Source organism: Etheostoma cragini, chromosome 5 (genome assembly GCF_013103735.1).
Source record: "Etheostoma cragini isolate CJK2018 chromosome 5, CSU_Ecrag_1.0, whole genome shotgun sequence".
NCBI classification, from domain to species: domain Eukaryota; kingdom Metazoa; phylum Chordata; class Actinopteri; order Perciformes; family Percidae; genus Etheostoma; species Etheostoma cragini.
Window position 1 is genome coordinate 12,678,301 of NC_048411.1, and position 14,605 is coordinate 12,692,905.

Below are 14,605 nucleotides of genomic sequence, written 5' to 3' on the forward strand. Positions count from 1 at the left end.
TTACAGCTTCTTACTGTTGCTCTTAATGTCTGCAGCGTTCTCATGTTCACATACTAACAGTGAACATGCTGATCAAAAACCTTATATTTTTAAGGTGAGATGGATTTTTTAAATTCGAGACTCAAACATGTTTTCTCATGTTTTATGTTTGTGTTTGTTAAACAAAATCCTGCAAATCGTTTCACCAAATTTCATTTAGATTTTTTGTATATCCGTGACCATGTTAATTTCATTTTATTTCTTTTTTTGCTGTTGATTTATTAAACTTTTTTCCACTGTTTTTTATAGATTTTTAATTTTAAACAAACACCCATCAGCGCTACAAGACTGGTTCGTGTAGTAGGCAGAAAAAAAATGTGACAATTGTCCATCATTTTATCTATCCATTCAAGTCCAGATCTTCCCTCTTCCACCTATGTTGAAAAATTAGTCCTTTTCTTGATGTAGTGTCCAAGTTTTTTTTGACATTCACAAATGTTACTTTTTCTTCACTATGTCTTTTTGAATCATATTTCTATTGTGCTGCTGTTCAGTTGATTTGTTAAATATAAAGCCTTCATTCTTAAACTGGTGTCGGTGGACAAGTCAGCATCGTCTTTATTACCTCAGAGAGTCACTGGGTGGCAGCATAGCAGCAAAACAACACTGCATTATTTGTTTTACTCACATATCTGAAATAAATGACTTGTTGCAGAGCTTTTAATGATCTGATTTTTAGAATTTATTTTAAAATCATCCTTTTTGGTTTATAAAGCAGCTGCTGGACTGGCATGAGTTTACAGCCTTGCAGATCTCTCTGATCTCACAAAGTGGAAATCTCCTCCATGTGCCCAGAGCACTTTTAAAATACTAAAGAACATAACAGTTTGTCTGCTGATTTCAAACTTGCTCCGACACTGTGTTCCTTGAAGCTGAGCTTAAAACAAAAACCAAACTAAAGACCTTGCTATTTACTCGAGCATTGTCTTTAATGAACATAACGTATTTGCATTGTACACTTGTTTATGTGTGGTAAATTCACCACCTACGTAGTTTTATCTTTATGTATGCAAGAATGTTTGTTTATTTTCAATTTTTTTGCTGTTTTATTTTGTTTTATGTAAAGCCCTCTGGACTGCTTTTGTATGAAATGGAGCTTTTCAAATACATTTTAATTGAATTGACTGCATGGGGAAAATTTAAGCAACACTCACAAATGTTTTTGATAGCATCTGGACAGCAAAAAAAAAAAAAAAAACCTTTCTTTGGTGTTCTTTGTTTTGTTTTTCTATTTGAATGCAGTTAACATTGAATACAACTTTTCAGAATGCCTCTTAAGAACGTCATCCCCCATAACATTCTCTCTTATGAGCATATTGGTGCCTCCATACTGTACATGCAACCTGTTACAGTAAAAACACCTCTTATTATTACAGTATGATTTGCTACTGTCCTTTTTTTTACTGTAATGGATGATTGTAAATGCTATTTCCAATTGTACTGTAAGTAAAGTAAAATAAAAAAGTGGGTAGACCTGTGTGGAATTGGGTGGATGCTGCCTACGAGCATCATCATATGATTTCAGAATTGATTGACCCCATCTACTGTCTCAGCGTGGTCAAAACACTGAGCTGACACTATGAGTAAGAGAGCAGAGCCAGGACTAATCTGAACGCAGTGTTCTAAGAGCTTCGGAAGTTAATTAGACCCCCTTGTCGTGGAGTGGTGCTGCAGCATAGCCCTTAGCAGCAGAACTATTCATTAATCAATACCCCCTTCCTGCTTCCATCATGACAAAATGGATCATGGGCAATAAATTAGAGCCGGGAGCGCTGGTTGATCAATGGCCATAGACAGTACAGCTCAAAGGGCAGTAAATCAATGGTTAAACATGGCAAAGGGGGAGTGTTTGTGAGCCTGAAAGGGCAATGAATGGAGAGATGGGTCACTATCTAACTCCTGCTGTGGGGTGTGAAGACGTTTATTGCTGCCAGGCAAAGAGATAAACCAGCAGCTGCACCTCCTGTTGGAGCTCTTTCAGATCTCATCTGACCTTTCTTGAGTAGAAGCGATGGTCCAGGAAATCCACTGAACATCACTGCCACACACACACACACTCACACACACACACACACACACACACACACACACACACACACACACACACACACACACACACACACACACACAGTCGTGTCTGCCTATCTTTGTGGGGACCAGTCATTGACATAATGCATTACCTAGCCCCTAACCCTAACCTTAACCATCAAACCTAAATGCCTAACCTTAACCCTCACCCTAACCCTAACCATAACCTAACTCTAACCCTACTCCTAAAACCAAGTCATAGTCCTCAAAAAGCACTTTAACGGTATGGGGACCAGCATTTTGGTCCCCACAAAGCAGTCAGGTCCCCATAAGTATACTGTTTTCACAGTTTTTGGTCCCCACAAATGTAGCTATACCTAGACCACACACACACACACACACACACAGTGTGTAACAACTGTGGTTGAAAAATAGGGCAAAAAACTGGCACACTGCCTTTGAAGAAACTTGAAAAGGCAAAAATGTCCCTCCCTTGTGACAACTTAAAGTTTTTACTCCCCCTCCCCTGTTGTTCCTCTGTTACTCCACACTCTTGTTTTTCACTTTGAGTGTACCATGTGAAGGCATGAGGATCCCATCTGTTTTAATGTATGTGTGTGCGTGTGTCTGTGTGTAAACGTGTAAATGGGCGAAGTGTCTGGGGAGTCAGGGTTTCTGGGCTGCTTGGGGCTTGCAGGAAGGAGCGGACCTCACGCAGCAGTGTTTCACTGTTGCTCTGATGCAACATGGACAACATCTCGGAGGCAATGGTGTTTATGACTGTGCGTGCGTGCGTGCGTGCGTGCGTGCGTGCGTGCGTGCGTGTGTGCATGCCTGCGTGCGTGCGTGTGTGTGTGTATGTATGTGTGTGAATTTGAAGGGTCAGTTCACTCATGCTACAAAAACATGTTTTCTCCCTTCCATGTTGTGGCATCTTCAAATGCACATAGTTTGGGTATCATGTGCCCAGGTTCTGACCTTTTCTGCCTCTGAAACTTCAACAGACTCTTTCTTTCGTAGAAAGTAGTTCCAAAGAAAATGTTCTTCAATGAGGTCTGTGGATTTTCCTGAGTAACTGGAACATTTATGGAAAGACATTCTTCAATGCTGCTAGCCCACAGCAGCTGCTTTATACTTTCTTCAAGCTCTTTGAGATCGTAAATATACTTGTGTGGAGGATTAGCATGAGGAAGATATAATGAAAATGTATGTGCTTCTTGTGTATATCATAGCTGATGAAATTTACCAGCTTTAAAAGGTCATGGGTCAAGATTAGTTCTGTCAGAAAGGGAAATATCAACAGCTGCAGTGTTTACAGCTTACTCATAATTTTCTCAGAAGCTACTTTGATATCATTAATTACTGTGCACTAGACTGAAATTTATTGAATACAATTTGCACTTCATTGTTGTACTGAACAACTGCCTTCCCAGTACTGAGAAAACACTGAAGTCCTGAACAGCAGAGATAATGGACAATGGCAGGAAAGACAGCACAGCACACCTACATATTTTCACACAGTGCAGTATTTTTAGTGGCCAGTTCTTCAAATCCTGTGTGTCAGGGTGTATATATTAAACTTAAAAGTGAACTTGAATTAACTCTCCATTAATTCTTCTCAAAGGTCTCATTATTAAGAACACAACACTTCAACAAACAAACTTGAGGAAACTTTGGAAAATGCTTCAGGCATGGGTTTTTAAACAAATTCAATTTAGACATCATAATTAAATTATGAAAAAAAAAAAAAAAAAAAGTAAATATGAGTGCCCAGCACCCTCTCAATAAGCTTTTAAATATTTTAAGAAATATACACGTACAATTACATGTAGATGGTTGGCTGTGTATTATGGTATTGTATGTTTACATCCTTATCCAATCTAAATTTATTTATAAAGGAAATCTGAAAAACAACAACAATCAACCAAAGTGACAATAATGTAGAAAGGCAACTATTCTAAATCTGTTAAAAGCCTGAGAATAAAAATGTGTTTTAAGACAGGATTTGAAAACATGTACTGTAGATGTCAGCCCAATATGCGTATGTAATATGTAATATGTGTGACAGTCTCCTCTGTGCTTCAGCCTTGATTTTGGGACCACAGGGAGCAACTGGTCAGCTTACCTGGGTGACATTGGGAGGTGGTATGGTTGCAATAGGTCCGAGAGATAGGTTGGAGCTGGGCCATTTAGTGCTTTGCACATAAACATGCATACTCACACAGATTTTAATGTGCATACAGTATAAGTATAGATGCACACACATCTTTTCCGTTCCTCATGCATTAATGAATGTGCTTATTGAGCTCCACTGTCTTGTGAACACGATCTTTTTATTTCATGTTAACGTTTTTGTGTTGTGGTTCATCTTTTTGATAATTAGATTTCTCACTATATCCCCCACATCAGTTTATGATTGATTTGGGGGTTACGAACTCAGTATGGACATAGTCAATAAATCTAATTCACGTTTAATAAAGAAAACATTGAGATTTGAAGACTCATATTTTGTACTTTAGCTCTCATTCAGGATGAAAACCATTGCATATAGTACATATTTTTTCTAATCTTTGTCCGTTGGTCTTATTGGTAGTTTATCTTTTTCAAACAAGTGAAATCAGAAACAGATCAGATGTTTAGTGTTGGTGAAACTTGGTGTCAGTTGACATGAGCAAGTTGAACATCAGATATATTTCCCCCCCATTAAAAAACATCACACACACGTAAAGTCCCTTCCTGGATTCAGTCATGTTTTTTGTGCAGTATTGCAGGCTAGTTTCTCTGTGGTTGCAGACTTGCACGAAGCACACTTCCACTTTGCAGAAACAATTCTCTGAGTCACTGCGCCTGCAAGGCTCATAATAGATCTGCTCCCTTTTGTGGTGTATTTGCTGTGCATTTAGCTGCAGTGTCCCGCAAGAACAGACACATCTGGGCAGTGTGTTGTAGCAGCTACCTATAGTGAGGTGATGCAATCAGCATAGAAATACATGCAAAAGAAAAGTCCACAGGTTTGTATCCCACTGCTTTTGAATTAATTCAACCTCTATTATATGCTAAGCCTGTTTTACATGGCAGTCTTTACTTATTTAATGCATACCGGATTTCTCTGAATAAGCATATTTGTTTATTTATGTTTTCTTTTTCCAAACCATTAAAATGCTAATGAGTGTATCTTGATAACTATTCATATGCAGATACAAGCTTTTGAGGCTTGGATTCTACAATGTGCCTCTTCTGCATATCTTGCCTCTGTTTAATGAGGATTTTTAAGGCGCTTTCTTTCAGTGTGTTTAGGATGTGCATACAAAACAAGTCTGTCCATATATGGAGATAACCTCCTGCTGGTAATGGGGCCACAGCTCCCGGCATTAGTTGGCCTTTCTCCCAAAAATTAACTGCTGGTATATGCTAATGGTGATTCAGTTTTCTTTTCAAGGAACAGTATTCATATTGCTTTCTGTCAATTTATTTTCACTTTCTAATGCTTTACACTGAGTTATGAAACTAACTGGTAGATCAGCAAGATTTCACTGAAATGTAGACATGTATTTTAGAAACAGTTGATGTTGATAATTTGAATTAAGTTCTTCCATGTTCTTTTAATGTTTAACTTTTGCCATATCCCTTTTGGGTTAGTTAATTGGCTTATTCATATGCTGTACATCTGACATAATAGAGTAAGTCGTTTAAAATTCCTGTGATTAAGCTTGAGGGTGAATGTGACCGAGTTTGGAGGCATTTGCAGATCCCATTGAATATGCCTGGACTCCACAGCCTGGAACTGACAGCTTTCTATATAATTAATTTTGTACTGCGAGGGAGTCTTGCTTTCTCCGCATTTGCACTCCTTTTGACTTGAGGATGGTGTGGTGTGAGCCTTTATTCAATTTAGATGGGTTTTTGTAAAACACCATCCTGCAGTAGTTCAATCCATCTTGTTCTTTGTCTCCTACAATATCTCCAAATATGACCCCGTTGTTTCAAGAGCACTGCTAACCTCTTTTTTTATTTTTTCTTCACATGGAGGGTACCACACTCACAAATGCTTACCTTACCAAACTCATTTGTAATACTCACATAATTACATTACAATTTTATCATACTGTGTATGCTTGTACTGGACTGTAACATGATAGGCCTACTTGTAAATAAGCTTATCTTTTGTTTAAGGTAATAGAAATTATCCTACTAACTTATGATATGCAAGGACATCTGATCTCACACACTGTGAACATGATGGTCATCTGCTTCTAGTAATCTCCATTTTTGGAATCAATTGCTATCCTCACACACCACATTGCTTGTTAGGCCTTAGGCTGTGTCAATGGAAATAAACAGAAAGTGCACACAAGCCAAAAACACTGTTCCAGCCAATCAATGGTTTTGTTCGGCAGTTGAGTTCAAAATATCAACAATTTTTGCTTAGCATTGCTTACTGCACCTTTAAGGCCCCATGCAGATGGAATGGGCCTTTACATAAAAGGTAAAAGCTGTAAGGGTCCAAGCATTGATCCCTGGGAGACACCTCAAGAAAATATCAATTTACTGAAGCCTCTAGGTTTAGGATAACTAAATAATGTGTCAAGTTGATTTTTATATACTTTGAAATAAAAAACGGCTAAGCATGCTTCAACATAAGTACTTGTAGTTTGTTGATGGGCAAACACCTTTTCAACATTGGAATTGGAAGAGCTGTGTTTAAAAAATTGGGTAACTTTCCGAAACTGACAATGCCCAAGAGATTGATCCCATTGCTCTTCACACAGCAATTGGACAACTGTGCTCTGATGAGAAAGCAGGCTGTGTTTGAACTTAATCATTTTTAAAAGTACTTCTGTCACTTTCTGTGTCTACAACCAAGACCAATCTGGAAGAAGAGACTGTCTAGAAATGGTGCGGTGTAATCCCCATTTGTACAATTCCTTGTACAAACTTATAGCCTATGTCATGGGTAGACAATTTGGTTGTTTTGAAAAGTAATGTCACTAGCATCCTATCCGACCGATATGACATCTGCTGGTACATTTAAATGGTGTTTAAAGTGCTGTAGTCAATTAGCCAACTAGTGTGAAGACTGATGTAAGCGGTGCACTTTTTAATTGAATTTCAAATGCTTGTTTGGAAGCTTATTCAACAAGGTGCAGAATAAGACGTGTGTTCATTTTTTAAAGTTAGATATGAAGGAGAATTTAGCAGGAAAGCAAATGTGGATTGTTGTTCAATGACTGTGGCTCTTGTGTTGTGTAGCTGCTGTCTGGCTCAGTGTGACCGTCTGCTGACCTCTGCTTTAAGTAAGATTTGATTGGCTACATCGAAATAAAGTGTCAATGGTCAGATTAATGCATCATGAAACCTAAAAAAATAAAACATACATTGTGGTTTACAGAGCAGATATATGCACTGTAGCAGACAAAAAAAACCAATTGATTTCAGTTGGACACTGCTGTCATCCTGTCGATCCTTATTGATTTTTACTGTGTTACAACATGGAGAGGAAAAACACAGAAGGTAACGTTCATTCCCTTTTGAGGTCAACTGAACTTATTTATGGTGACTGTGGCAGGAAAAGACGTGAAGAAGTGAAGGAGGATGTCACTGAGACGAATTGTACCATGAAGTGGGTCAACTCTCCTGGGCATGCTCAGAATGGATGATGGCGACACAACTGAGCTGCTATTTGACAGCTGCTTTCGAAATCTATATTTTTTTATTGAGTCTGTATTAACAACAGACCCTTATAGAAATTGTAATGTGAGTGCTCAGAACAAAAACATTGACTTTTGTCGTTCAGTATAAGCAATTAATGTTACAAAGTGTGTGTTTGTGTGTGTGTGTGAGTGTGTGTGTGTGTGTGTGTGTGTATTATTACTATACATAAATCCAAGAGCTGTGAGAGAATAGCACGTGAGTGTGTGATTGTCTTTTAGAGATGTATAATTATCAGTAAAGAGCTGGTGTTCCGGGCCAGACTTAACAATTTGACACCCTGCAATTTCCTACAGAGACATAACCCCCAATTACCAGAATGAGTTTTTGTTACACGGCATTCATAAACAAACAAACAAATGCCTCACTGAGCACAGAAAGAAAATCCTTTTCTGTAAAGTAGGTTAATGTACTGTAGGTTAGAGATTGGCAAATGTGTTAAAGTCAATAAATTAGTTTTGGATTGGGAAGCATTGCATTTAGTTTTCACAACACATGAAATCATTAGGATTGACTGATTTTCTAGTCTCGTTATTATTATTATTTTTGTCGGACAGTGATGATGCAGCAGTGTTTTGTAACAATGTCTACTGAAGTGGCTTTTGTTCAACTTATGAGGATGATTACTTAAAGGTCCAATGTGTAGGAATTTTTCCCATCTAGCGTTGAGATGTATCGCAATCAACTCTCCCAAGCAGTTCAAAGTGCGTATTACAGCTATGGTAGCCTTCGCGCATCAAAAAGCCGGTCTTTTGCTCTCTTTTTTCTGGGCGAAGAAGACTCCTGTTCCTGAAATGTTCCAGCATATGTGAGTTTATTTTGTGAAAGCGAAAGCGTGAAAGGCAGAGCAATATATCCTGTATGTCCCTTACCGGCTAATGTATTTCAATATGGCGCATGAATATGGAGCATCTACCCCAGTTCATCCAAATGTAAATGTAAAATTTTAAGCCAATAGGATTAATTTTAATTGATTGTGGTGGTAAATATTTATGAAAAAGGACAAGTTTGTGAATGGGCAACACAAATTTTGATATTGAATAACTGAACACGTTACACACTTGACCTTTAAAGGGGCTATTTTTAAATGTTAGGAAGTTGCAAAGTAACCTTAAATTCATCTCAGATTTCCACAGAATGTCTCATATTCAAATTGATGTTTGAAGCAGGTTATTTTTAGTGGCTATCCCTTAAGGCAAATAGGAAACACTGGATTTTATTCAGTGATATCAGAGATTTATTCCCAAAAGCACACACACACACACACACACACACACACACACACACACACACACACACACACACACACCAACTATTCTTTGTCTATGTTGTCACTCATCATGCAGACTGCAGTCATTAATAATACAAGGCAACAGTCAGTGTGGACAAAGAGGTGGAGCTTTCTGGCAGGTATGATTGATTGCAACAAAGCCACTTGAAAGCATGGGTCACATCTTCTTCCCTGATTTTTTTTCTTATTGTACTGGTTGGTGAAAGTATCTTAGATGATATTAACATCTGCACACCCTGTTTTTAATACAAGGATGTGGAATTAGAGCCTATAATAAAACAAGTACATCTGTACCACTCATAAATACAAATGGAAAAAAATGACTATTATCAAAAACACAACATCAGGATGTGTTTTTCTTAAGAGTGTGATTGTGTTGAAGCTAAAGCACCGTGTGTGACACAGAAAGCGAGACTACCAACCAAAACATTAAAGACTTGGTCAGATGTGTCTTGATAAGAAATGACAAGAAGCAGAGTCAAAAGGATGAAATGAAACTCAGTGAAAGAATCATTATTTTTTCATGGTGACTGAAAGATGTAGATCTCTGGTAACACTACCCAGGGCTGCAGCAACGACATTGAGACGCTCCCTGAATAGCAATTACAGCGCATGGCTGATTTCACAGCCTCGGTCTTCCAAGCAGAACATTTCTTTGGTGTGTAAAATCGACAGTAAAAACTGATTTGTCCTTGATTGCCGGAGTGCTACTGCCAGGGATTTAAGTTGAATACTTAGAATAATCTCATCATTAATTCATATTTCTAATTAATTCAGTGTGCCCTTTAAATAATGCAGGATCTATTTTTTGGTAGTTTTCAGAGAGACTGCTGAATTATTAATGTCAACAGCCATCACTAGGTTTAATAGAGGACTGCTACCTCAGTAAATCCTGCTATACTCCTTCCTCTCAGTATTTATAAGAAGCAGACCAGCCTAAACCTGTTTTCTTTTTCAGCCTCATCTACCACGTTATCTGTCTGAAGGCCTTTCATCACCATTTGTTATAATACATCACAATTTGTCAGGCTGCCCTGGGCTGTCTCGAAGAGCCCAAATCAGTTTTTTAGTACTATATGTTACATGAAGGCTGTTCACCAACATGTTTCACAAAGAGGACAGTTCACACCCCTATGAACAGAACATACCCACAATCAGTCATGATGCGGAAACATTTGTTTGTGTTAATAGAGCCAAGGGTAGCTTATCGGTCCGGTCCTGGCCCACACAGCTTCTCCTTGAAGGGCACATTTTTGACAGAAAATAAGTCATCCCTATCTGTCACGGATACTTGATGTACGACTTTGAGTCAGTCACAGTGTTACAGTATATCCTGTCACTATCAACAAACAGAATATGGAATGACACAGTGATGTAGTAGTGCATATGAGAACAATAACTATCAAAACAGTGACTCACTTTACTACGTGACAAATATTTATTGACTTAAGCTGTTTCTGTTTTTTTGTGGGTGCAGGCCAACCACAGTGCTATATGTGATACACAGGAAGCTAGAGAATGTGTATGTGTGAAAGCCGTTTTTCAGATGAGTTTCTAAAACCACAGATAATAATGAAACTTTCACTATAAGCTACAATCACAAGAGAAAAGATGTAAAGGAAAAGGTGTCTTTAATCACTCATCATGTGGCTGATGAGAGTTAGAATTGTATTGCAATGATAATGTAACATTTTGGTCGTCAAGGTAAGAATAGTCTGGATCAACAGAAGTATATTTCCAGGATAAAGCCTGACATATGGCACATGGCTCATGTACTGGATGTCAGGCACCTTCCACCTCCCTGTGGGTTGCCATTCTCAAACTCTGTTTGGTTCAGGAAACAACGACACACCTCCGACTAGCAAGCTTTGCGCTGAAAATGGCAAGTTTTGAAAAACAATTTGGATCATGGAACAAGGCAAGCCTGCATGGTTTTTTTGTTTAATGATATTCAAGATTTACAAAGAATGTGTCTACATAATCTACTCTCTAACTGGGACGTTTTGCAACTGATTGGCGGAATTGCTGTGGACAAAAAAGACATGGCGATACACTGGTATCCAGCTAATTTAAAGAGCTCACGTTACTGTTTTATGTGAACAGTTAACTTCATTTAATATTATATGTGGCGTTTTCTTTTGGGAGGGTGCAAATGTTCCGCCAAAAAAAGTTCCTTCCCGGGAACATTTTGCTGGGAAATCAACTCTGCGTCCAAAGCTTAGCACCGCCCAATTGTGATGGATTTAAAGAAATGTTTAGAAAACACTTTAGATCATTTTTTTCCTCCTATCCTGGAATTTATGTCGAGTAGCCAAACCATACTCCACAGCGCTGTGGAGATAAGTCTGGAAATGCTATGACATAAGATTTCAACTTGTTTGTCCTGTGTGCATGAACTACAAATGTAGAAATTGATAAAGAGGAGTTCAGCATGCTTTTTTCTGAGAAGAAAGTAAGAGCTACCAGTGCTTTAAAAAGACAATTCCTCACAATGTCAAAAACACCCAAAGAACACACAAAGCTGTAAAACACTGCTTATATAATTGCAACTATTGCCAAAACGTTGCCTGCGGAGGGGGAAACAAGTGTTTATTGGTTTAAAGGTCAAACAGAGTGACAACTACACTTATTGATTTTGTTATTCCTGTGTCAAATCAATGAGAACTATTCCAGACAGAACTGTAAGGTTCCAGCTAAAAATGATTGCAGTGAAGACAAAAACTAAACACAGAGAGGAGTGATGTCTTTTTTTTTTTTTTTTTTTTTTAGATAATAAATCACTGTGCCGATCGTAAAACATGACACGCGATCATCAGTTGATTGACATGAGAAAGTAGCAGAAATATCCCAGTGGAAAATGAGAAGACAGTGAACTCCAACTGTGTTAATACAAGCCTACAAGCAAAGTTAGTTGCTTTTCAACGTATAATTTGTCACAGAATTTGTAGAAATTTTAAAACTATGTCATGTGATGTGAGGGTTCGCCTCATTCTGTTCAAGATTACGCATTGCTTTGCTTCTTTTGGACTCCTTCCAGATTGTTTAGACTTGGTTTAAAAGATACACCAAATTGTTGGAAACATAAGACAAAGGATGGCCAATTATTTAATTTCCTGCCGTCCTGTGATAAGGTCCAGGATTTTTTGCTTGGGCAACAACATAACTTATGCTGGATTGCAGGGACCCAGGTTCCATTTAACCCATGATTATTTTTTCTGGGAGACTAGTCTATCCTAAACGGAGTGGAAAAGCCCGTAAGAAGTTGGGTCCAAACTAGTTAAGTGATAGCCGGACAGATTATTTTAAGAGGATGGAGTATTAGGTGTGCAGTCAATCCAAGAGTGGGCTTGTGAGATGGGTAGGGTGGTGGCGTTTGAAAAGACAATTTGCCAGATTGGTTATGTCTACACGGGAAATTGTGGAAGTTCATGTTGCAAATTGTATGTTTGTGTGTTTATAAAATAAATAAATAAAAAAAATAAAATGTAACATACTGTACCTGTACAGGAAAATGTGTGTATGCAGTTTAGTTACTACTAAACTATAAAAGCAGAAACATGTGGTGGTACTGATTCCAGATAATCAACAAAATAAAGAATGCAGGGTATCACAAGCAAAGCAAAACTCTTGCATGAATAGCACATCTGCCCTACTGCAGGTAAACTATTGGGAATATGTTCTTTCACTTTAGGTTTCAGAAGGATTAAAATCACCTCCAAACAGAAGACAACAAAGAAGATTCTAAAAGGACCTGAAGACCAGAGTTTCTGGCATACAAGAGCTGCTAAAAAGTGGTCTGCAGTAAGTTGAGGAAATATCAGAAGGCCCCAGGTGGGCAATTCCCCTTCTCTCTTAAGCCCTAAAGAAAGGGCATCGTCACACTCTGATTGGCCAAGAGGGGAAATGCTCTAAGCTGCTCTCAGTTATTATTTAGAAGCCAATCCCCACACCCTGTGCAACAGGTGATCTGAACAACCCTCCAAGCAACTCAGGGGAATTGTGGCGTTCAGCTAAAACAAATTGGGAAAAAGGATAAGACATGAGGGACTGCTACAAGTACAAAATACATACAATCTTAAATCACAAAACTATAAACTGAACTATGGACTAAAAATCCAATCCTGCCAGATAAAACAACATTGGCAAAGGATTTTTAGATGGAGAAAAAACAAAAAATAAATCAAATGTGTCTATTTATTTGTATGACTGGATGTGTGTTTAAAGATGTGATTAATCAATTAATTGACTGACAGATCACAACTGTAATCTGCTACTATGTATTTTGATAATCTATTAATTGTTTAAATCAGGGGGTTGACCTAGGCAATAATACCCAAACAGCTATTTGAAGGATTGCCGTCATATTTTGCATTCATGTTCCCCAGATGATTTATCCTTAGGACTTTGGTGAATCTCTGACTTTCTCCTATACAGAACAAACATGATGTTGACATTTGCTTGCTTTCAATGAACATGACATACTTTATGTTAAGAGGGTGGCTGCAGTCCCATGTTGTAGTGTCCTCGGGCAAGACACTGAACCCCGAGATTCCCCCGATGCTGCACCATTGGAGTGTGAATGTGTGTGAGCGTTTATCTGATGAGCAGGTGGCACCTTGTACGGCAGCCTCAGCCACAGTGTGTGATTATGTGTGAATGGTGAATGGTTCCTGTACTATGTAAAAGCGCTTCTAGTAGTTGTTAAGACTAGAAAAGCGCTATATAAACTACAGCATATTTATATTGGGTGGATTGCTACAACGTTTTGTACGGGCATTCATGTTACTCCCAGGTTGAATTGTAATAACTTTGGTGATCTCCTAACTTCCCATCTTAAAATATTTCCAACACTATATCACCAAATATCTGCAAAACTAACATTTCCATGCCAAAATAACATCATGATGCCAGTCTGTAAAAAGTCAGAATTCATACTTTGCCATGTCTGTCCGCAAGACAACAAGCAAACAACTTCTTAAATACTTGTTGCCTAAAGAATGTCTGGATCGATCAGGGCTATGCAAACATTGTAGCAGCAACAACAGACACATAACATTTAGAATTTACCAGGTAGTCCAACCTCCAAGCTCCTTGTTCGTCCGGTCTCTGTACAAATAATGAGGTACTAGAGTTATGGCTGCCCACGGACAAATACAACAGTTTGTTCCTCAACTTCTGATTCAACAATGGACATCGGTAGTCTCCAAACACAGATAGGCTTTTGCGTCACAGAGTCACACCTCTTCCTGACATACAGCTAGCGAGCGTACTGTGGCAGTAACACGGTAACGCGGTAAATTGTCCATATAGGATGGGGTACGTTTTTTTTTCGTTGCTATGATAAGCTAACACTGCTCTTTTTCATTCAACTATGGTCACTTAGAGAATTTCACGTGTTTGCGTCCTGCCATACGTGCCATACTTTATTTGTGTACACTCTAGTCTTGTTCAAGCAATAACATCAAACAATTGTGTATACAGCTTCTCAAATGTGATTATTATCTGCTTTATCTGTTTTGCATCATTGTATTGCTCTTG

General features: G+C 38.3%; 1 protein-coding gene and 1 long non-coding RNA gene across 4 annotated transcripts in view; one reads left to right on the plus strand and one right to left on the minus strand.

The window, feature by feature from the left end:
* si:ch211-225b11.1 (uncharacterized protein LOC561694 homolog) overlaps positions 1-9,877 on the plus strand; it is a 29,176-nt gene extending 19,299 nt beyond the window's left edge. For all 3 annotated transcript variants that reach the window (XM_034872196.1, XM_034872195.1, XM_034872197.1), the window contains one exon: positions 9,866-9,877. The gene's annotated coding sequence lies outside the window, so the exon portion shown is untranslated. The remainder of the gene's footprint in view (positions 1-9,865) is intronic.
* Positions 771-11,220, minus strand: LOC117944968. The gene is made up of 3 exons (XR_004656714.1): positions 11,054-11,220; positions 1,605-1,610; positions 771-783 (listed from the first exon to the last, which is right to left on the minus strand). It is a non-coding gene; the product is annotated as an uncharacterized LOC117944968 (long non-coding RNA).
* Between the last annotated feature and the right edge of the window lie 3,385 nt (positions 11,221-14,605).